General features: G+C 37.5%; 1 protein-coding gene across 4 annotated transcripts in view; it reads left to right on the forward strand.

The window, feature by feature from the left end:
• Positions 1 to 24,966, forward strand: part of Buffy (BCL2 family apoptosis regulator buffy) — a 258,812-nt gene that overhangs the window by 59,216 nt on the left and 174,630 nt on the right. For 2 of the 4 annotated variants that reach the window (XM_083123288.1, XM_083123289.1), the window contains exon 2: positions 3,220 to 3,280. The exons of the other annotated variants lie outside the window; for them this stretch is intronic. The gene's annotated coding sequence lies outside the window, so the exon portion shown is untranslated. The remainder of the gene's footprint in view (positions 1 to 3,219; positions 3,281 to 24,966) is intronic. 4 annotated transcript variants of the gene reach the window in all.

Below are 24,966 nucleotides of genomic sequence, written 5' to 3' on the forward strand. Positions count from 1 at the left end.
GAATGTAAATTCTTCATGTTGCTTTGCAATTTTCTTCAAGGCTAAGATGTTTATTTTACTTGTGCAAAATATTGTTTTTTGAAATGAAAACTCTTGACCAGAATTTATATTATGACATTATTTCCTTTCAGGAAAAAATGAATGTTACTGCACTCCAACAAGAGGTTATAGCGGAGAACCTGCAATGAAATACTTCTTAACAGAACAGAAGCAATTGTATTTTGACAAATTTAGACAAATAAAGAATATATTTTATGAAAAATATTGTTTTTATAATAATTTTTCTTTGAAGTGATGCATGTCCAATTTTTAGAGTTCAATGGTGACATGGATAGTGTCTGATCACTCGCTGGTGTAAAAAAAGAATTATCAAAGTATGCTTATTTATATTTATTTGGTTCTTTGAACTGATATTGTAAGTCCACTGAATGCACAAATAGGCTAATCGGGACTGGACCTACAATTCAAAATGGGACCCGTATCACTGCAATGTGCCTCTACCAGAGTTTCGAACCAGAAATCCCTTCATTACAAGGAGCTTAATTCAATTTCTCAGTGTATTTTGAAACTGACCGACCCATCCTAATCACCATAACAACGTTGAAAGTCAAACATGGGTGAAATATAAATGATTAAAAAATAATAGAAATGAGAACATATAATTATAATATATCTTTGAAGTAATAATTCAATGGAAATTGGTCACAAGTAACATTAAGAGAATTAATTTTTCTAACTAGTAACCACAACCTCTGATACACACTGCACATTTAATATTATAGAGAATGTCAAAACTTTTCATTGATTTATAAATTTTTAGTTATTATTCAATTATATTATTCGTATTGTTACTGCCTAAAAATTGCTAAAGTTTAGCTTGTCTCCACTTTGCACTTGTGACTTGATATTTATTACCCAGTTCTGGTTACTGGTTCATTTACTGAATTTATTTTGTGGTCAAAGTGTATCTACCGTAACGCAACTCCCGTACGATACGCTACATTTCTCCAATTATGTAAGTATATAGGATATTATTACATTCATTTTGAATTTTTATTTGAGATACGTAAAAGGTGAGAATGTCACATAGTAGATTTTTAGTATCCGAAAGTTATATTTGAAGACATGTGCTCAATTTGTGATGTTTGAAATTAATTTGGAATATTACTGTGTAATTCTGAAAGTTCGAACACCATATAGGTTGAAAACCATACATGTGGAACATGTATTCTGTCCAGGAAAAAATTTTTCATTCTTACAGATATGACATTAGAGTAGAATTTTCAGATGACCGTGCCTCATAGAATCATGAATGAATTTCATACAACATTAAATGCTTCCAGCCTCTCATCTATTAGTAGAGGAGACGGGAGCATTATGCTGATCACATCACTCAAATCCCACCTTCCTTGTGACAGGGTGCAACAAACCACGGAGAGCTTATTATTGCATGTAAAACTTTACACAGATTTGAAGGTAGTTTAGGATTTGGTGGCGAATACGAGTATTTTTTGTTTTTTTTAGTTGTAACTGTTGTATGGTGTGAATGAATGTGTATTTCGTAGTTTTAAGCACTTTTTCCTCCCTCGAGAATAATTGTAGCAATTGAGATACGTGGTCATTCGAGGAGAGGTAAAATAAATATAATTAAATGTCATTCCTAATTAGGTATCAAACATTGCGAATTTTATTTTCAGGAAATGATTTACAAATAAATATTGAAATAAAGGGGCTTAACCCCAATAGGCCCCCTTAAATATTTCATTCGTGAATACAGTACTGATTCCTTTCAATATAACCGTAATGTAAAATTATATCACTGCAATGTAGCTGAAATATCACAAAACCTTACGGAAATGTATCTGTAATGTTACACTGACATCTTTCTGCAATGTTGCATTGACACGTTTCTGTAATCTTGCACTGACATGTTTCTGTAACATTACGAATGTTACGTTAGATTCGCGGACATTTTTACATTGCTGAAACATACCTGAAACATCACAGTAATGTTTCGCAATGTTGCTGCAATGTTACAATGTTTCACGAATTACGTATCCCTAACATATCTGAAACCATGTTGTGCTGTATGGGTAGAAGAGGTAACTTCGTGTTCTTTATTGTAGTGAAGAGTTGAAAAATATAAACTCTATCAGTAGATTGCATTAATTTTTTATTTAAAATTACTTAGAGGGTACCTTTTCAAAAACAGTAAAAATGACAAACATAGTTTTAATAACTCCAATGGTTGATTGATTGATTTGTTGTTTTAAGTACACTTCATGCACAGTAAGGCTAATCGGGACTAGACCTACAGTTTTTAAAGTGGGATCCGAACCACTTGTGCCTCCACCGGGTATCAAACCCGGGACCCCTTGAATACAAGGCGAAGACGCTACCACTGCGCCATCGGGGAGGCCAATAACTCCAATGGCAACAGCTGAATCTGGACGATGTTTCAGCACATTGAAGCGTATTAAAACCTGCTTAAGAAATGCAATGGGACAAGACAGACCAAATGCCTTGGCACTTCCTTACAATAGAGATAGAATACATTTCAAACATAGAGGGCTTCAACGAAAAAGTAATAACAAAATTTGCTGAGCAGAAGAACAGGAGTCAACGTTCGTAGAAAGGTATGTTTCATAACAATACCTGTTTCTTTTGTAATCATGTGAATTGTCATTATATTTTAAATTCATAAAAAAAAATAAGTCCAGTTTTGTAGTCTAGAAGAAAAAAATACCTATTTTTTGCAATTCATGTGAATTGTCATTATATTTTAAATTCTTTAAAAAAATAAGCCCCGGCCAAATTTGAGGCCACGAGACGCCACTGGCAGTACCTATATTTGCAAAATTAAAAAATAATAGATTATTATTGACGCTCCAGTAATTTAGTGACATAGACAGACTATGCCACGCAATAGTTTGTGTTAGAAAATTATAGTTTCCGAGGAATCAACCGGTCACTTTGGATCGAGTTTGGTGTCTCATATCCAGACAGATTTTAGGTTTCGTTGAACTGTTATATCTGTCATTCATATTCCGCTTTTATAGTTCTTGATATATTCTGAATCGGATGATCGAGTGTACTTTCTTTCAACATTTCCAGATTATTATCTTAAAAAACAAATGAAAAATGTGCAATGTGTGAAAATTATATTTTGACTTGTTCGCTGTGTTTTAGTGTTAATTTTTCCTTTTTTATTATTTTCAGGTAAGTACGTCATGCTTGGGATATATTTATTGCAGCTCCTTACAAGCAACTTCATTTGCATGTAAGTAACTTACAAGTAAATTTAAATAAGTATAATATTTTATTGGAACTATTAGTTTTAATATGTTTTACTGTTTGAGATGGGTTGATTGATTGGTTTTATTTCGTACTTCGCCTTTCTGCCACTTTTGGCTAATCACGAAGAAGAGGATGAGAGGTGACAAAATAGAATTGATGAAAGGGTAATCACAAACAGGCCTCCCCGATGGCACAGGCGGAGTGGTTTGCACATCGCGCTACGATGCCATGGGTCCCGGGTTCGAATCCCGGCTCGGACATGGATGTTTATGATTGTCTGTCCTGAAAAGTCCTGAAATAGAAATTTGAGTGAAATGATCTGAGTGAATGAAGTGTGATGGGGGAAGCTTCCGCTTAGGGGTTTTCCTTTAAAAAAGAAGTGGGAGCATCGTCGCCTTGTAATCAAGGGGTCTCAGGTTCGATACCCGGTGAAGACACATTTTCGGATCCCACTTTAAACTGTAGGCTCAGTCCCGATTAGCCTTACTGTGCATAAAGTGGACTTAAAACACCAAATCAAACCAGCACACATGGGCAGCACGCAAGTCAAACAGATGAATATACAGGTTGTTTGTCCAGGCGTATGAGCCTCCTTTGTCTGCAAGAATACAGCCGAGGGTGTCTATGTGGAAGAGAAATTGAGATTTGGGTGCTTATAGGAAAGTTACGCGTTACACGAGGAGTTTTAATATTTTCAATATTTCTTGCTTTCATCGCCATATCATAAAATATACTAGTTACATTTCAATATTACAGTTAGTTACCGTTATTTAGGAAGGCGTTATTTCTGCAATGGCTAACATACTCTTTCTATACCAATTCTCAATAGTGTCTTACATCTCCACAAAACAGGAATGAAGCACAAGACAATGAACAGACTAAAAATCGTTCCATAATTCTACGATGGTACCTTATAATCATTCTTCGAACCACATTTTGTGGCTGACGTTCTTTTGTAAGTCTCAAAGTAAGCATAGAACTTCCCTCTACATTTTACTACATTTCAATATTTTAAAGGTCCCGGGTTCGATCCCCGGTCGGTTCAAATCCGGGAACTTTTCTAACGGTGGAAGCGGCCCCGGCGCCCACCCAGCGTCGAATAACATGGGTACCTGGGGGAAACCCTGGGGGGGTAAAGGCGGTCAGGGGCGTGATGCTGATCACATCACCCCCACTCACGACCGGATCAAGAAAGTGTGGGGCGTTACCCCCACACCCCCTATACGCCTTCATGGCGTGGTGCTATGCACAGGGGAACACTTTTGTTTCGAGGCATCCCATTTCCCACCCATCAATGATAAAGGTCAGTGTAAGGTTTGCTTTGATACATTTCGTAATCTGTGTGTAATTTTTCCGAGACGTTCTTAAGAAAAATCGGAAATCAAGAAATTGTTGTTTCTTTAATCAATATATCGCAGACGTGAAGAAGAAAACAGCAAATAACTGATTTACGATTTTTCCTTACTAACTCGAAATTAACTACGGCTATGATTGGGTTTCTTCCATATCGGTTTATTTCTTGGTTGTGTTACTTTGCACGAGTGTTAGACTTCCCTGGCGTAGTGGTAACGTCGTCGCCTTGTAATCAAGGGATCCTCCGTTTGGTACCCGGTGGAGGCACATAGTGTTTCGGCGGTCTAGGACATTTTGGTGCCAGGACTATTTGGTGCACAGAAAGAAAATAATGTTCTTTTGAATTGACCTCTCTTTATTGTGTCCCATCATACAAGCAATTTTACATGGAAATGTTACGGGCAACACCTCGTAGGTAGGGAACGTTGTCTGTCCTATCATATGTAGCAATGATTCCTGGCCTTTTCTTTTAACCCTTAACCAGGCACACTTCTTTCACCACCTTATCTAGGCGCGAGGGGCTAAATTTAACCCCCAAATATAAAATATTATTTGTAATCAAGTAAGATACATATGCACAAAAATTACTTTTATACAATTAAATTGACTATTTTCAAGAACTTAAAGTAGTTTTTGAATATAGAAAAGAGGTGCAATTAATTTTAAAGAATAATATGGACAGACATTGCATTTTCAAAATTTCAAAACCCTTTCTTGCAATAGTTAAATAAAATGATAATAATGAGGAAAGTGTGGAATAAGCAATACAAAAAATGCTATTTTTGCAGGGTATACGTGTAAATTTAACAATATTCATTTTTTAAAGAAATACAAAAATAGATGTTTTAGTACGTTTTCCCTTGAAAAAACTGAAGTTCCAATACATATCATTTTTCAAAATCTCAATTGTTTTACACAACTATATACATCATATATTATGTCAAATAAACTTTTCTTGTTTTTAAAACTTCATCTTCGTCAGCAAATTTGGTATTTGTTTCCCTTAGAGAATATCCCCGTATAATTTCTACGTACGTACTGGTATTTTCCACAATGATTCTCTCACAGTAGTGTCATCTATGAATAGTGAAAATCCTCGATAGCAGATTTGGCATGTTTTGCAGTTGCAAGTGATCCAAGAAGACGTGAAACAATGTTCATACCACTTTTGTGGACATTCGAACACGAGCAGGGAGCTTCTTTCCATCGAGTTACTTTGTCTTTTCCCAGGAAATAAGTTTGATCTTCATCCGGGATATCATTCTCATCATATTGATTTGTCTTAGAATTAGAATGTTCACTCAGTAACATGATATTCTACATCTGATTTGGAGTAAATTATTCATCTTGAAGCACTTCAGATGAACTAGGTTCGAAATGTCTTCCAGCAGCCCCCGTATACGCCCCCTGCTGTCTTTCATACTACGAGCTTTCGAACGATTTCTTAGAATAAAATAAACATTCACTTTAAAACACGGTCACACAACACAGATCAAGTAAAAACTGTTAAAATATTTCACTCACGACACACAGTAAGCGAAAGTTCTAAAAAACGAACAACCAAAAATCACATACGTAACTAGGCGCGTGAGGGTAAATTTGACCCCCATCAACTTTGGAACAACTTCACATTGCTGCAATTATACACACAATGAAGGAAATGACCTCGCCAGTTGAATCAGGCTGTTTTAGAAAGATACTAGATAAGCTAGCACAGGGAGCAACGACCCAGTGTCTGGGCGTTAAGAAATACCTACCTGGGGGTCAAATTTACCCCCGCGCGCCTAGTTAACGGTTAAATACGAAAATCCATCATGGATTAGTTTCTTTCCACCATGAGAACTATTCATACAAAACACATTTTTGAAGTGATGAGGAAGTAACTGACATTCAGTATTTATAGTCACTGAAAAGTGAAAGTGAATGACAGAAGTCAGGGGTGAAAGGCTATAAAGAGAAAGGCACCAAAATGACCTGGCACCAAAATGTCCGGCTCCCAGTGTTTCGGATCTCACTTTAAACTGTACACCCAGTCCCGATTAGCCTATTTTAGCATAAAGTGAACTTACAGCTAAAAACAAAACAATGAAAACGGTTACACTTCACCAGCATTTGTAAGAGGAAATGCGGTGAAAAGTGTCTTTGGTTTAACTAGCAGGCGTCTTCACGATTCTCCTGTCCAATAAGTTCGCGATAGTGACTCTACACGGAGTCAGGTTACAGAGCATGATAATGGGTTTCAGCTTTATTCTAGACGAGATTTAGTTCTTTTCCGATGATCCAATTTGGCAACATTGCACGTAGCTTTGGATTTGCATAGGACTACGTGGAAGGGCTTGCCAAAGGGTAGCATGTCATGATTCTTTCTTGGCTCTGAAACACGAATTTCATGTCGTAAGTAGTCACTTATCAAAGGATAGTAGTCATTTATTGAAATGGTACGAGGGCTACTTTTTTGTATCAAGGTCCGATCGGTCGCGAAATAAAAATCACATTGAAATCAAAAATGTTTTTATTTGCAACATTTAGCTACGCCTTCCAGCTACTTCTCTACATAGTCACCGCCCAGATTTAGACATTAGTCGTAACATGGTACCAACTCTCCAATACCTTCGTCATAGAAGGCAGCCAGCCGCCTGTGCTTTCAGCCAATTCTCTACGCTGGTCTGCAGCTCGTTGTCTGTGCCAAAATGCTGTCCTCCTAGCCAGCGTTTCATTTGCGTAAAGAGATGAAAATCTGAGGGAGCCAAGTCCGGGCTGTAAGGTGGGTGATCAAACACCTCCCATCGAAAACGCTGCAGGAGCGTCTGTGTTGCAGCTGCAGTGTGCAGCCGAGAATTGTCATGAAGAAGGACAATGCCTGATGACAACATTCCTCACTCACGATGGTATAGAGAGCTGGCCTTGAAATTTCGGGAAACTACTCACTCAACACAGAAATTGTGAACCAACGATTTTCTCGAATCGCCTGATCAACTCGCTGAACAAGATCATCGGTTGACACTCGCTTCCTTCCCTGACCGCCTGCATCATGAACGTCCTGCTTCAAAGTTCCTGCACCATTGCCGCACTTTGCTGTCAGTCATGAAAGTGTCACCGTACACTGCACTCATTCGTCGATGAATTTCGGCTGCATTGCACCCCTCAGCATGAAGAAATCGAATGACTGCACGCACTTCACACTTGGCATGCGACTGTTATGTTCTAGGCATGTTTCCGTGCTCACTGCGCGCTCTGAACTGACACGTGCGACGTGACGCGATCAACGGGCATACTAGAGACACTGCGCAACACATCCGCGCATAGCTTCATCGGATTTTCAATGTGGTTTCTATTTCGCGACCGATAGGACCTTGATAAAAAAAATCCTCGTATTTTGATAATTTTAAGAAACTTAAGTGAATTAACTAAGTTTTATTATGCTTGAAAATCAAGCAAATATCTCGGCCAAACGTTTTCAGTTACCTTTCGCAGAAGTATACATATTAAATGAGAGAATCTCATTTATATTCACAAGAATGAAAGTTTTCTAGAGTTGAGAGATTAACAACTAAATCGATACAATTTATATAAAAAATTAACGTGCTATTAGAAGAAATAAACAGACATTAATTTTTAGCACTAATTCATTAAAATTCAAAACATCATCTGTTTATGAATCTTTTGGACTTTCGAATGTGTTTACAATTTTTTCCAGAAAGAAAAGAACTAATACAAAGATTGCACATGGTAATAATTATTTCATTACTCGTGTGTGTGTGTGTATGTATATATATATATACAGTACCATAAAGTCGCTCTCCTTGCACGAACAGTGTCGGGGCGTCACTCTCTTTGCATGAACACTATCGGAGCGTCATTCTCTTTGCGTGGACAGTACCAGAGAGCGTCGGTCTCTTTGCGGGAAGAGCACCGGAGCGTCGTTCTCTTTGCACGAACAAAACCGGAGCCTCACTCTCCTTGCATAAAATAGCGATGGGTTTAGGTCTTCTTATAGGAGCCTCGCTCTTCTTGCATGATCAGTACCGGAGCGTCGCTCTCCTTGCGCGAACAGTATCCGAGCGTTACTGTATTTATGCGAACGGTATCGGAGCGTTGCTCTTCTTGCACAACCAGTTCTAGAGCGTCGCTTTCCTTAAGATGAAACAGCAAGGTGCGATGGTGTTAGCTCTTAATATAGGAGTGTCGTTCTTCTTACATGATCAGTACCGAAGCGTCGCTCTCCTAAGAACAAAAATTAAGATGAAACAGCAAGGTGCGATGGTGTTAGTTCTTCATATAGAAGTGTCGCTGTTCTTGCACGATCAGTACCAGAGCGTCGATTACTTTGCGCAAACAGTACCAGAGCACCGTTCTGATTGCTATACCTGAACGTTGTTGTATCTGCAAAGCACAGTGCTGTCGCTCTTCTTCGATACCGGGGTGTTTTCTCTGCAACTATCTTTTTTAGCCTAAACCGAAACAAGCTCGCCTCAGTCCGACAGCGACACAAGCTGCACAGCTCGTGTGGTGCTCTTGACGTCAGCGACATTCTCCCCCGCGGCACTTGGAGCATGCAGGAAGTGGGCGTCCGGAAACTCACATGAGCGACGAATGTTTTCAAAGGGGTAATCCATTAGTTCCATCCAAGTAAGCGGATGACCTTGAATTTAATTGCTGCTGAATGACATTCAGAGAGGGGGGGAAATTGCATTAAACAGCAGCATCCTTTGCTGAAGCAAAAGTAAGAGCTGTTGGCTTGTTTCACAAAATGATGGAAATTCAACACGCTAGGCAAAGTGAATTCTCAAGTGAATTTTCCAAAAGAGTATACATTTCGGACACCCTTATGATGGAATTTGATCCCCGAAACATGATTTATGCGTCGATCTCTAGGCGAAGACCACATGCCGCTCGAAATGTCATCAGTACCATAGAATGTATAATCGTGCCATCTTTCAGGGGCATAATTAACACCCACGCATTTTTTTTTTACAATAAGGAACTATAGAACGTTTATCGCCGCATGTAGAAAATGTTAATCACTAGACAAGTAGAAAATTGATCATAAGATTAGTAGAAAACTTTCATTAGATGAATAGTTCACACACTCGTTAATTACATCACCGAAGGGTAGACGACAGGCAAGAAAATGCGTTGGCAACGCTGATGTTCACCTCTCTCTGCACCTACCTATTTTACCGGCCTCGGTAATTAGACTGTTTTTTGAAGAAATAAGAGGCTTGCTGGAAAGGTTTCTTCAAATTACCACCAACAGTGGCGCTAGTGTTCCGCTATTATAAAAATCGGAAGAATAGACCTTTTTTATGTTTAAATTATCTTTGATTGTTTGTTTAAGCCTATTCGTTTATTTTTCACAGAAGTTTGACGAAGTAGTTTCGTGTGAGAAATGGAAATTTCTCGTGAACACTTTCGGGCAATGATTTTTTATGATTTCAAATGTAAATTAACACCGAAACAATGCATTGAGCGACTTCATTTGGCTTTTGGGGATGAAGCACCATCCAATAGGACTGTGTACGATTGGTTTTCCGAAATCCAGTGTGGTCGAACATTTCTCAGTGATGAATTTCGTGAAGGTCGTCCATCAACGTCTGTTGTTGCCAGTAATGTTGATGTTGATGCTGTGCGTGAAATGATTGAGAGAGATCGGCGTGTGACGTACCGTGAGATTCAGGCATCCTTGAACATTGACATGAAAGCAATACATACAATTTTGCATGGTCATCTGAACATACGGAAACTTTCAAGCCGTTGGATCACACAAAACTTGACCAAAGCAAACAGGCTCGTGTAAATTGGTGTAAAGAAATGCTTAAAAAATTCAACCGAGGCAAGTCAAATTTGATGTACTACATCGTTACAGGGGACAAAACTTGGATATATTCATACGAACCCGAAACTAAACAGCAATCCAGTAGTTGTATTGACTGTACTATAAACCCGAGAAAGTATGAACTCTCCTCAAGCAGGTTTGGCTATACTTAAAACTAGCTCAACATGGCCATATGAGTTTTTTGCTCTAGTGTGAAACCCCGTATAATCCAAGATTTTTGTAAAAAAGCCCTCATGGATTCCATGAGAAAGTATGACCCCCTCAGATTGATGAGGCTATACTTATAAAAGGCACTTCTGAGAGATTGTTGTCCATAATTTTGTTAAAAATATGCCCCTCTTGTGGCCATACTTAAAACTAGGCCACCCATACATACATACACACATATTTATTTCTGGTTTAAGTTCAATTGGATACCAGCTTCAATTTGTTTATCTAATATTAAAACAATGTAATTCTTCTAGAATTGCTCTGTGACCCGCTCATTTCTTACATCATAAACATATGATTTTTCACCTATGAGAATAACACTACATATGGTGTCTAATACATATCAGTATTGCCAATTGTAGAAAACAGTAAACAAAATTTGCCTGTTTTAGAGATATTCCAAAAAAATAAGCAACAACAACAGGGGCCATCTATGTGCAAATGTCTGAACTCGGTGAACACTTGGGAACAAGTCAATTATTTTAATATGTCAATATTTTTAACTCTTTTTGCCAACAACAGAGCCATCTATGTGCAAATGCCTGAACTCGGTGAACACTTGGGAACAAGTCAATTTTTTTCATTATGTCAATATTTTTAACTTCTTTTGCCAGTAATAGGGAAATGGTATCAAGCATTAGACAAAGTACTTTGGAGCTGAATATTCCTTTCTTAAGACGTCGTATATTACTAAAATATCTTTAATTCACATATTTCTCATACCGCTGTATCTTGTTCTATTAGGTTTTTTCAATAAAATTGCCTCTTCAAGAAAATTGCTCAACAGCAAAAGAGGTACCAATAGGACAAGCATACAATGATATGGGGATATGTGAATTGTTGGTTTCTTCAATCCAGATAAATGGATTGAATTGAAACTGGGATATTTTGCATTTGTTACATTCAGTTTCTTTGTTGTAATCTGTTCATATATAAAATCAAGCACCGAGAGGGTATAAGATCAATACTTGAACAATATGTGCGCATGACGGCCCCAAAGCGGTGGGATCGATACTTTCCGCACGGTGCATAGTTCTATTGCCTGTAATTTCTCCCTATCAACTGATCGCCGCAGCGCGGTTCTCCCTATTAACATCGATTAGTTCCAGACAATTCCGCTTCCCCGGCGCTGAGGCATGGCGCTGCGGTATGGATTGCATGTACGCTCAGCAGAAAAACGGGATACACTCAGAAGAAAGTACTTCGGCAAAAATGTTAGAGAATAGCTCATGTTTCTGAATGCACCCCCAACCTACCCCCATACCCACCTACCCACATCCATACATATTTACTTCCCGGTCCACTTCTATTGCATTAATTGATTAAATGGTTATGACATAATGTGATTATGTGTTATATTCTGATTGGTTTAAATAAGCAGTGTTTCTATTGGCTCTGTAAATCTATATAAGCCAGGGCACAGTGCAGATTCTTCACCATTGCTGGATTGGCAGTGGAACCCACAAGTGGGGGGCAGAACCTGAACAGGCTCCACCAAAGTATAGGAGACTTGAAGCATATAATTTGGCGGAATAACCCAAGTAAGGTCATAGAGACTGATCCAATAAAAGCCCATTTTTGGCAGGGGGGCCAAAGTGGTTCCTAAATACAAAACTCAAGAACTAATTGACATAGAGCTATGCAGTTTTTTGTCTGCACTGAACCCAGCTGATCCAGCATAGAGTTTTGATTTGAACCCCAGGAAATTGTATATAAATACCAAAGCCAAAAATATTAAGTGTATACACACATACACACACACAAAGCACAGTGCTGAACTCAACTGATCCAGCATAGAGTTTTGATTTGAATCCCAGGAAATTGTATATAAATACCAAAGCCAAAAATATTAAGTGTATACACACATATATACATACACACACACAAAGTACAGTGCTGAACCCCAACTGATATTTTTATCCAGCATAGAATTTTGATTTGAATCCCAGGAAATTGTATATAATAAACAACAACAAAAATGCCGAATCAAAAACATTGTAATCAGTGCAATAAAAATATATCCAGCCCCAATTGGGCTAAGCACCAAAAGATTTGTAACCCAGACAAATACAGAACTCCCACAAAAATATGCCCCAAATGCAATAGAAAATATAACATGGAATATTTCACATATAAACATAAAAATACTTGCTCTGCACAGTCATCAATATTGCCCCCTCAACCATCCACATCTGGTCTGAAAAGAAGGCACGAAGCACCTCTTAATGCCAGAGCAGCAAAGCAGCCACGCTATGAACCCATCCGTAGCAGTTTTAATGCCCAACTTAGGGATTACCGGTTTGTATCAGAGCCAAGATGTGGTATTAATAATTTCTTGAACAGTATAAATTCTGATCTGCAGGCAATTCTAAATGCACAAAATGGCTCTTATAAGCTGTCCCTCAAATTGTTTGTACAATATAAGAAACCAAATGGCACAAAATTTACACAGCCCCACATAACAGAAACTGTATCGGTATATTCAAATGCAAATTTAGACACAATAATAAGCAGATTGATGGATCAATTGAATATTAAACACTCTGAATTTGCGGCAAAAGAGTCCGGATGGAGCCTATGCGGTTCATCACACAAGTTATATGTTAATATTTCTGAATTCAGCCCATTACAAGGTTCCACTTATGTGCCATTACCTGCTAATATTAAAAACAGAAGAGCCGTGGTTAATATAGAAAATACCGACCAGAAATGTTTTCTGTGGTGTATATTAGCTGCTTTGTTTCTAGTTTCAAGGCATCCTGAGAGAATACGTTATTACAAACAGCATGAACATATTTTTGACGATGCAATGGAGGGTTTGGAATATCCAATGTCAGTTCAGAATATTGATAAATTTGAAAAAAAGGCCAGGCACATCAATGGCAAACAATTATCTATTAATGTTTTTATTTGTTCTACTGGACGTGGCAATTCTTTGATAGAACCTCTCAGAATCAGTACACTTGATGATGAATCTGCAATTCCGATTGATCTGCTCTTAATTGAAGGGGATGATACACACCATTATACTCTGATACATAATCTTGAAGCTTTAGTGAGAACACAATTAGACAAAACTCATACAATATTCAAGTTGTGCAGAAGATGTTTAACTGTATTTTATGGTCAAAAAATGGTGAAGGGGGTTCGGGAAGAGAATGCAGAAATTGCTAAAAACAAGTTAATTGAGCATCTGAAATACTGTGGCAACCATAAACCTGTTCATATGGTGATGCCCAATCCAAGTGAAAAAGCAAAATTCAAAAAGTATGAAGCCTTGTTGGAACACCCTGTATATATTGTCTGTGATTTTGAATCGAACGTCAAACCTTTTGAATTCTGCAATCCAGATCCCGAGGAATCTTCAAGTACACCATACCAGCTACATGAACCTTCCAGCTTTTGTTATGTGGTTGTACAGGATGGTGTTGTTACTAAAAAAGATTCATACATGGGACCAAATGCCATCAAAATATTTGCACATAGAATAGAAAATGTGTGCCGTGACATAGCATCTAACATCTTATTAAAATCAAAGCCTATGTTGCCTTTAACAGAGGAACAGATTGAAGATTTCAACAATGCAGAAAAATGCCCGGTATGTGATTCTGAATTTTCAGATACAAATATCAAGGTGAAACACCATTCTCATACAGATGGTAAATTCTTAATGGCCCTGTGTAATAGCTGTAATATTCAGATCAAGAGACCAAAATTTATCCCCATATTTTGCCATGGAGCATCCAATTATGATTTCCATCATCTGATCAGATACGAGGGGTTTGAGAAGCAGAATTTAAACATTTTAGCTGAAAATGATGAGAAATATATATCTATTAGCAAGATAATTAAAGTTGATGGTGTTCCTATTCACATAAGATTTCTTGATTCTTACAGATTTTTATCTGCTAGCCTGGCTACACTGGCAAATCAATTACCTGTTGATCAATTCAAAATCACACGTGCATTGTTTCCAAATCAGGACCTGAAATTAATTAGGCGGAAGGGTGTATATCCATATGACTATGTTACAGATTTTTCTAAATTTGATGAGTGTTCTCTGCCACCACAAGAAGAGTTTTACAGCAAAATCAGAGGATCTGGAATCACTGATGAAGATTATCACCATGCCAAGTTGATGTGGAACAATTTAAAATGCAAGACATTTGGTGATTATCACATGGCATATTTAAAACTTGATGTGACCCTCTTAGCTGATATATTGCAAGCATTCAGAAAATCTTCTATGCAAAATTATAAACTGGACCCAGTGTATTTTTTCAGTGCTCCGGGCCTAGCATGGGCCGCAACGTTTTTGAACACTAAAATGCAATTGGATCTGATTCACGATCAAGATATGTATCTGTTTATGGAGAAATGTATAAGAGGGGGGATGGTGCAATGTTCTCAGAGATATGCCAGAGCAAATAATAAATATATGCCTGATTATGATCCAGCACGGCCATCAAATTTTATACTGTATGTAGATGCAAACAGCCTCTATGGTCATGCCATGATGGATAAACTGCCATATGCAGGGCTTGAGTGGGTTGAAGATTTCAATATTGAAGATCTTCAGGACTTTGATGACAGTGACTATGGCCTATTCTTAGAGGCTGATCTGATAATTCCTGATGATTTGCACAATAAATTTTCTGATCTGCCCCCAATTCCTGAGGTTCAGTGCTCACCTGGCTCTAAACAGATGAAGCTCATGATGACTCTGGAGCCAAAACAAGGATATGTCATATATTACAAAAACCTCCAGTTCCTGATGAAACATGGTGTCCAAGTGACCAAAATTGGAAAAGTTTTGAGGTTCAGGCACTCAGAATGGTTGAAACCATACATTGATACAAACACGGAGCTTCGAACATCTGCAAAGAGCCAATTTGATAAGGGCTTGTTTAAATTGATGGTGAATTCAGTGTATGGCAAAACAATTGAAAATGTCAGAAAACATACCGATGTTAAAATAATTACTGACCCCAGCCTGAGCAAAAAATTGGTTGCAAAGCCCAACTTCAATTACAGAAGAATTTATGATGAGCACATGGCACTTTTCAACATGATGAAAACAAAGATTAAGTTTGATAAACCTATTTATGTAGGGGCTGTGATATTGGAATTGTCCAAATTACATATGTTAACATTGTATTATGATGTGTTGAAACCTTTTTATGGTGATCGTGTAAAACTGATGTACATGGATACGGATAGTTTTATTCTTGATATTAAAACAGAAGATGTTTATCAAGATATGTCACAGCCTGAATTGTTTCAATACTTTGATACCAGTGAACATACAATAATTCAACCCCACAACAAAAAAGTGCCCGGCAAGTTAAAAGATGAGACATGTGGTGATGCTATTGTGAAATTTGCTGGGTTAAGTGCCAAGGTATACAGTTTTAAAACATGTAGTGCTGTTGTCAAAAAGGCCAAGGGCATTGGCAAAGTGACTGTTGAAAAAGACCTCCAATTTGAAGATTATGAAAATTGCCTCAAATCCCAGAGTTCAATCAGAACATCAGAAAATAGAATTCAGAGTGAGGATCACTTGTTGACTTCAAATATTGTAAGAAAAGTGGCCCTGGACCCACATGATGATAAGAGATGCATTTTATCATGTGGCATACATACCCTACCATGGGGTCATTGTGATTTGAAAAATGGGGATCAATGCCCAATTACAGAGCATGATTTGAAATAAATAAACATGCCTATGAACTTATTTGGGTTCAAAAAACAGGCTATTATGGATCTGCCAACACCACAACCCTCTTCTGATATGCTGTCTAAACTGAGTGGCTTGTTAATTATTCATCTGAACAGCATACTTACAGATGTTGATGATGAAACAGGCAAAATATTGTACATATTTAACAATAATTTAAATCATTACCAATTACCTGTAGGTGGTCAATTACAATTTATTACAACCCCTGAGGGTGATGTCAAGATTTCAGTAGGGAGAAATATTTATAGAATTAAGCACTCAAACATGATTTCTGGCACTGTTTATACTGTTTCTGCTGGTGACTGCTTATATATTGAGGTCCCTGGATCATATGATAAGCTTATACCCTTTTTTATAGAATTAAGAATCAGATACTCTATAATAAATAACCACTAAAACAAAATGCCTAATGATATATTTGGCCATACAAGGCATGAAGATCACAGTGATGAGATTCTGATGCTTGATGTCAGAGTCAAGAAATTAAGAAGTGATTTACAAGCTTTACAGACCACACTCAATGCCAGTCTTCAATTAGAAATTACAAATTTACAATCACAATGCATGGACCCTCTTCTTAAAATTGATTCTGAACTCAAAGTGCTGCTTCAGAAATATACTGATCTGGCCACATTGGATAATTTTCAAAGCTTAGAAGAATCTGTAGCAGCTCTTCAAGCCAAATTTAACACCCAGGCCACCAACTCTGAGCAATTGAAACAGCAATTGGAGGAGCAAATAAATAATGTCCAGACACAGCTCCAAACAATTGTCAAAAGCATAAAATCACAAGAAGATTTTGATCTAGTGATTTCCACTCTAAAAGAACAGATTCAGTCACTCCAGATACCTAATCTGGACCCCTTGCACAATGCCATAGCCGAGGTTAAAGAAAAAATTGAGACACTTGAAAATTTTATGAACAATTTGCCATCTTCTGATGCTTTGAATGCAATAACTCGGAGTGTTGCCAATATTAAGCTGCAACTTGAAACATATGAAGATTTTGGAAAAATTCAAAGTACCATAACCCATCTTGAGGGTACAATAGCAGCAGTACAAAGTGATTTGGCAAATGTATTAGAATCCAGATTGCCCGGTATTGTAGATACTCTTGTTAGTGTCCAGCAACAAATCACAAAGCTTGAAAACCTCAACACCGAATCTGAGCTATCTCATTTTCATCACTTGATCGATGATATCCAAACAAAACTTGAAATTTTACAACAATCAACACCCACTCAGGCAGATATAGCCCTGCTCCAAAATGCTATGCAAAATGTTGCTCATGCTTCTGAATTAAATGATGTGAAATTGGCACTTGAATTTTTGCAAAATACAGTATCAAATCTGCCTACATCACAGGAACTTAAAAATATTAAGAGAGCTGTGAATCGCATATTGAAATCAGAAGATATCAAGAATATCCAGGCAGAGATCAAACAACTCACACAGACAGTGGCCACTCTACCAACTAATCAACATATTAATGAACTGCATGCCCTGTTTGAGGATATCAGAAGACAGGTCCATGATCTTACTGCTCAAAATTCAAAATTGGCAGTTGTTGAAAATTTGCAACAAATTGTAGCTAATATCAAGCAACAGCTAGGGACCATGGAATCCAATCAAGCAAATGCTCTGTCTGTTTTTGCCACCCAGCTTCAAGAGATAGTGCAACAATACAAGAAACTTGTTGTGGACATAAAAATCAAGCCAGGCCATGATGATGTTGTTAGGACCATCAATGAGCATCTTGAATCTGTAACAAGCAGATTGCTTACAGCAGAAAAAGAAATAACAGGCATAATCGAGAATCCAAAACATACAGTAATTCTTGAATTGTACAGCATCCCCAACAAAGAATATGATTCTCCATTTACACCAGGTGGCAAAATATATATGCTGTCCCCTGCACAATTTTATTACCAGTTTTTTGTTGGAGGCACATTGAGACCAATCAAGATCAAATATTGGCTTCAACCACAGGCACACCACTACCCTACCTTATCAATAACAAATGCTGACAACAAACCAAAAATCACCAGTGTAGAATTGGAGGATTTTACAGATCCCAATACATTAGAAACAGCCTATACTGAAGATGATGGCACTCTGGAATTTAAAATACAAATAGGGGACAAATTATATTTAGAAAATCCTGTAGTATCAGCTGCTGAACACCCTATAGTTGCAATATTCTTGTTTACATATTATGTCTAGTTGTTGATGAATTACACAGACAAGCCCGACATAATTTTAAGAGACTCCCAGTAGTCACAAAGGGCATAGATGATTTATGGCAGAGCGACTTGATTGAGTTGTCAAGTGGACAGTTGAAAAACTTAGACAAAATCAACAAGGGCTACAAGTATCTACTTACTGTAATAGACACATTTTCAAAATTTGCCTGGGCTGTGCCACTCAAATCCAAGACTGGAAAATGTGTTACAGAAGCCATCAGAACAATCATCAATCAGAGTGGAAGATCCCCGCGCTATTTGCAAACAGATAATGGCAAAGAATTTTATAACTCAGTGTTTCAACAATTTATTAAAAGCCAGGCAATAAAACATTATTCGAGTTACAGTGACCTCAAGGCCTCAATTGTAGAGAGATTCAACAGAACTCTAAAAAATCTTATGTATAAACAATTTACACTTCAAGGTAATTATAAATGGATTAATATTCTTCCAGAACTTCTACATAAATATAACAACTCGGTCCATTCCACAATCAACATGAAACCCTCTGAAGTAACTTCATCTGATGAGCAAAAATTGATCAGGACTGTTTATTATCCTAGATACCAGCCAACAACAAGAAAGGCCAAATACAAGGTGGGTGATCAAGTAAGAATCAGCAAATATAAGCACTTATTCAAAAGAGGCTTTACAAGAAACTGGAGCACAGAATTATTTACAGTAGTTCAAGTTAAACCCGGGACCCTTAACACATATATAATAAAAGATCACCGAGGAGAAATTCTCAAAGGCAGATTCTATGAACAAGAGCTCAGCAAAACTAAACAGCCTGACACATATCTCATAGAAAAAATCATCCGCAGAAAAGGCAACAAGTTATTTGTCAAATGGCTAAGACTTCCAGAACACAGCTGGATCGATGCAGACAAAATAATAATATGAGCACCTGGGATGTTATAAAAAGGCTGCCAGAACCTGAACAGTAGAATAGGAGAAATGGCAAGTTGCTGCCTGATAATATTAGGTGTCTTATTGTTGGGCCATCGGCTTGTGGTAAAACTACACTAATGGTTGATAATTTTTTATTGGCACCCAACTGGTTAGACTGGAAAAACAGGCACTTGTATGTTTTCTCTAAGAGCTTGGAACAATTAAAATATCAGCAGCTGATGAAGCTATATGATGGATTGGATATTGCCACTTTTGAACCAGATGTTAAGCCACTCCATGAATGTCTCGATAATTCTGTTGTTGTGTTTGATGACATTATATTAGATAATCAAAACAAGGTTAGAAATTTCTTTACACAGGGCCGACACAAAAACATTGATTGCTTCTACCTGGCACAGACTTTTTCTAAAATACCGAAGCAGCTGATCCGAGACAACAGCAATTTTATATGTGTGTTTCATCAAGATCATACCAACCTCAAACACATACATGATGAATATGTAGGTGGGGACTTGAGCTACAATGATTTTTCCAAGTTTTGCAGTGGATGCTGGAACCAGGACAGTTATGGGTTTGTCACAATTGATATGACAAGATCACCTAATACTGGTAAATATAGAAATAAAATCAACAATTTTCTAGACATTGAAACATATATAAATAACCATGAAAAGGCCCATCATTGATGATCTTAAATTAAGAGATTATCTTGTAAAAAGATTTAAGGGATGGAAATCAGAGAACCGAGGAATTTATGAAAAACACAAGCAAACAGAACAGCCTATTATTGATGCTATTAGTGAATTAGGTAAAAATATCAAAATTGTTACAGAGCAAAATCAAGATTTGATCACGGAGCTTGTACCTGTAGCTGCTAGGAACATATTAGATTATCCATTCACCCCACTTTCCAGCATTCATACACCTAGTCCTGTTGCTCCTCGAAGAATTGAAGCTACTCAGGATCCTATTGAATTGGGTCTTCTTGCTCAAAAATATTTAACCACACCTAAAGACAATAAAGATGAGGTGTTTGGTTTATATGCTGACACAGAGCTTGATGGTAGTATCATACACAGAATTGGTAATTTCAGAGTAACTTTTATGGGGGATGATATAATTGTTTATTCAGAATCTCGTCTCGGAGAAAAAGGTGCTTTTGTTAAGTACCCCGGAACACCTGGATTGTGGGAACTGATGACTAGGAAGAGGCCTGGCAGCTATACAGATCAAGATTATGAACATTACAAGGAAATATTAATAAAATCAGATGCTCTATACCAGAACAATGATCCCACACAAAAAAGAGTCAAGTCTAGCAGTGGAGCAAAATACAACAATTTAATCAAGCCCATATGGTCACAGATCAAGACTGGGAGTGGAATCAAACAATACAACACCCTGCCTAAAGAATTTGTCTGGGTTGATGATGTCAGGAAACTTGTAGATAGGTTGCTGGTGATAGCTGGGGAGGAAAATGCTGGCAACCACAATTTTTACAATGAAAAGGTTGGAATTATGGACATGATAAGCACAAAATTGTCTAATTTTATAGTGAATGACCCTAAGGGGATTGGATATCTTATAAAAATTATTAATACTCTACCCCCTAAATTTTGGAATATTTCTGAGGGTCGGGGACTGGTTAATGACATTATAAACAAGCTGCCATTTGAGGTACACATTCCAGGCTATCAGTATTGTGGTCCAGGCACAAAATTGGACCATAGATTAAACAGAGGTGATCCTGGTGTTAATCCCCTAGATGCTGCTTGTAGAGACCATGACATAGCATACAACACACATTCTGATCTTGACAAGAGACATGTTGCAGACAAGAAATTAGAAGAGGCTGCATTTGGTAGATTTGTAAGCAAAGATGCTTCTTTGAGTGAAAAAATAGCAGCATTGGGGACCACCATAGCTATGAGCACCAAACAAAAACTGGGGTGGGGGTTGTGAATATGTATATAATAAACCTACAATGAAGGCCAAGGGTGTTATGTATCAAATACCTTATGCAGGTCTTAAATCTCTTAAAACTATTGATAGTCTTTTGACCAAAAAGCAGCGCAAGAAAAAAAGCTCTTGTCTTGCAAAGGGGCATGGTATGAAATTGTTGCTTAGTACCCCCCAATTAAAAAAATTACAGCAATCAAGAAAAAAATTGCATACAGGGGGTTTCATATTTACCATCCCTGCCATCTTAGCTGCTCTCGGGGCTGTGGGGAGCTTGGCTGGGGGATCAGCTGCCATAGCAAAAACAGTAATAGATGCCAAGAAAAATAGGGCAGAATTAGATGAGCAGAGGCGCCATAACCTGGCCATGGAGAAAAAAGGCAAAGGTGTTAAGAGAGCCATGAATAAGTTTAAAAAAAACAAGAGCCGCTTACAAACCAAGATATTGAAGCTTTAATCAAGCCACTGGGCATCAAAAATTTTAGGGGTGTGTACATGTCTGATTCTTTACCAGAACAACCACTCAACAAAGAGTGTGGCATTGTTAATTTGGATAAGTACAAAAATCAGGGCACTCACTGGATCTGTTATCTTAAATATTTAAACAATGAGGCATTTGTGTTTGATTCATTTGGAGGTGTTCCACCTGAAAATTTAATAAAATATTTAAAATCAGCTAATCTTTATTACAATAATGCCCGTGTTCAAAACTTCAAAGATGTTAATTGCGGACATTTGTGTTTATCTGTTCTCAGATATATGTCTCAAATAAATAAACCATCAATTGAAGATTTTCAAAAGGCCTTGTGGTATCTGAAACATCATGGGGGTATTCCATCTCACCAGCCAAAATTCAATATTGAAACTCAAATTGCATGATGACATAGTGTATCCCAAAACAATAGCTCTCAGAGCATTTTACGGCATGTACTTGATCCCTAATATTACGCACCACAACAACACAATTGCAGTTGGGGATCAAAAAATTGTCATCACTCCAGGGCAGTATAATCTGTCCACTCTAAATGCTCAATTACCCAGAGGTGTAGTGTTAAGTCAAAATTCTGTCACTCACAGAGTAGAGATTGTATCTGCTACAGAAACAGTGGATCTGGGTACTATAGGAGAGCTGTTAGGCTTTGAGAACAACACAAAACTTGAAGCGGCCATCAAACACACTGCTATGAATATACCTAAATTCTTAGCCATAGAGACTCTGAATATTCACTGTAATGTGGCTGAGGGTATGATCACCAAATCAAATGGCATAGGCACTCACAAACAAACCGGCATCATTGCAACATTCAAACCTAATTCTGAATTCATGGAGCCCATCATCTACAATCCATCCCCAACATTATATTTTCCTGTGTGCCATAATAGAATAGATTACATTGAATTGATGGTCACTAATGAAAAAGAAGAATTAGTTGATTTTGCTGGAGCCACAACAACTGCTATCATAGAGATTAATATTTAAATAAAAATACATACAATGGAAAATATTGAGAGTTATGAGCTACAGTCATTCCCCCCAAACAGGAGGACATTTGCAAATTTAAATCAACCCAACACAGAAATAGAGGTTGATCTTGATGTAGGGGACGGCTTTATACACCCCCACAGAGCAGATCTATACATCAAATTTGATGTTGTAAAGCTGGATGGTACAGATTATCCGGCAAATTCAAATATAAGATTGGTGGACAATTTTGTGCCGCATCTGTTCTCTGAAATTGAGATCAGAAAGCATGGCGTTGTCATAAACAGAGTGGATTATCCCGGCATTACCTCCACGGCTTTGGCTACATTAAAATTATCCAAAACCGAGGCTTCATACTATCAAATAGGTGGATTTGAGGCTGGTGATAAAATATTATCTAAAAACCACACAGTGCTGTTCCCTATGCGCCTGTTGCCAGGATTCTTCTCGGATTACAAAGAAATTATGTGGAAGGGTGGGTTAAGAATTACATTTAGAAGAGCTGCAAATGATAATAATGCTTTGATGAGGTACAGTGCAATAAACTCTACAGGGGAAGCTCTGCCTAATACCCTACCTGATGAAGGCAAATGCATTATTCAGACTATGGAGTTAAGAATCCCGGTTGTTGAATATGAGGCCAGTTATGCTCTTAAATACAAAGCTGATATAATAAAAAATCCACAGATTCCTCTGCAATTTTACACATATCAATGTGTACAGAAGCCTGCATCTGGCACATATTATGAGTTTGATGCCACAAATTCATTCTCCAGCATACAATACGACATGCCTGATTTTGTGGTGGTATTGTTTCAGACTGGAAGACACAATAATCAGGAAAAAAATTCGAGTAAATTTGATAGCTGCAACATCAAGAACATATATCTTAAAAATGGCAGAAATGAGGTATTTCCTAGAGAAAATTACAATTTAGACATGTCCAAGGATGATTTCCTCAAATTATATGAGGCATTTTCGGCATTCAAAAGGGTCACTACTGGCAATACTGACATGTATTATGCACCAGATGAATTCAAAACACAGAGACCCATGTTTGTAATCAACACTTCGAAAAGAAAACAAGTTGTGGTTAATGACAGGACAAACATTAAAATTATCTGTGAATTCCACGAGGCATTACCTGATGACACCATATGTAGTGTTATTCTCATAGGTGAAAAATCATATGTTTATGATGTAAGAAATGAGCGGGTCACAGAGCAATTCTAGAAGAATTACATTGTTTTAATATTAGATAAACAAATTGAAGCTGGTATCCAATTGAACTTAAACCAGAAATAAATATGTGTGTATGTATGTATGGGTGGCCTAGTTTTAAGTATGGCCACAAGAGGGGCATATTTTTAACAAAATTATGGACAACAATCTCTCAGAAGTGCCTTTTATAAGTATAGCCTCATCAATCTGAGGGGGTCATACTTTCTCATGGAATCCATGAGGGCTTTTTTACAAAAATCTTGGATTATACGGGGTTTCACACTAGAGCAAAAAACTCATATGGCCATGTTGAGCTAGTTTTAAGTATAGCCAAACCTGCTTGAGGAGAGTTCATACTTTCTCGGGTTTATAGTACAGTCAATACAACTACTCAATCCACTGTTTGGGTATTTCAAAGTGAGCCGAAACCAACAAAAGTTGTTCGTTGGAGGAATGCTGCCAAGCAAATAACTGCTTGTTTCTGGACATGTGGTAACAATACTTTAGAAAATCGAAGGACTGTAAATCCGGAGTGGTATACAACGTCATCAATGAATTGTGTAAAACAAACCCAAATCGTTGCATTATTCTTCACCACGACAACGTCAGTTCCCACTCAGCACACCAAACTGTTGATTTTTTGTGCAGTAAAAATGTCGAATTAATGACTCATTGTCCGCACTCACCTGATTTATCACCCAATGACTTCTTT

This window comes from Lepisma saccharinum, chromosome 5 (assembly GCF_977018435.1).
Source record: "Lepisma saccharinum chromosome 5, izLepSacc3.1, whole genome shotgun sequence".
In the NCBI taxonomy this organism is placed as follows: Eukaryota; Metazoa; Arthropoda; class Insecta; order Zygentoma; family Lepismatidae; genus Lepisma; species Lepisma saccharinum.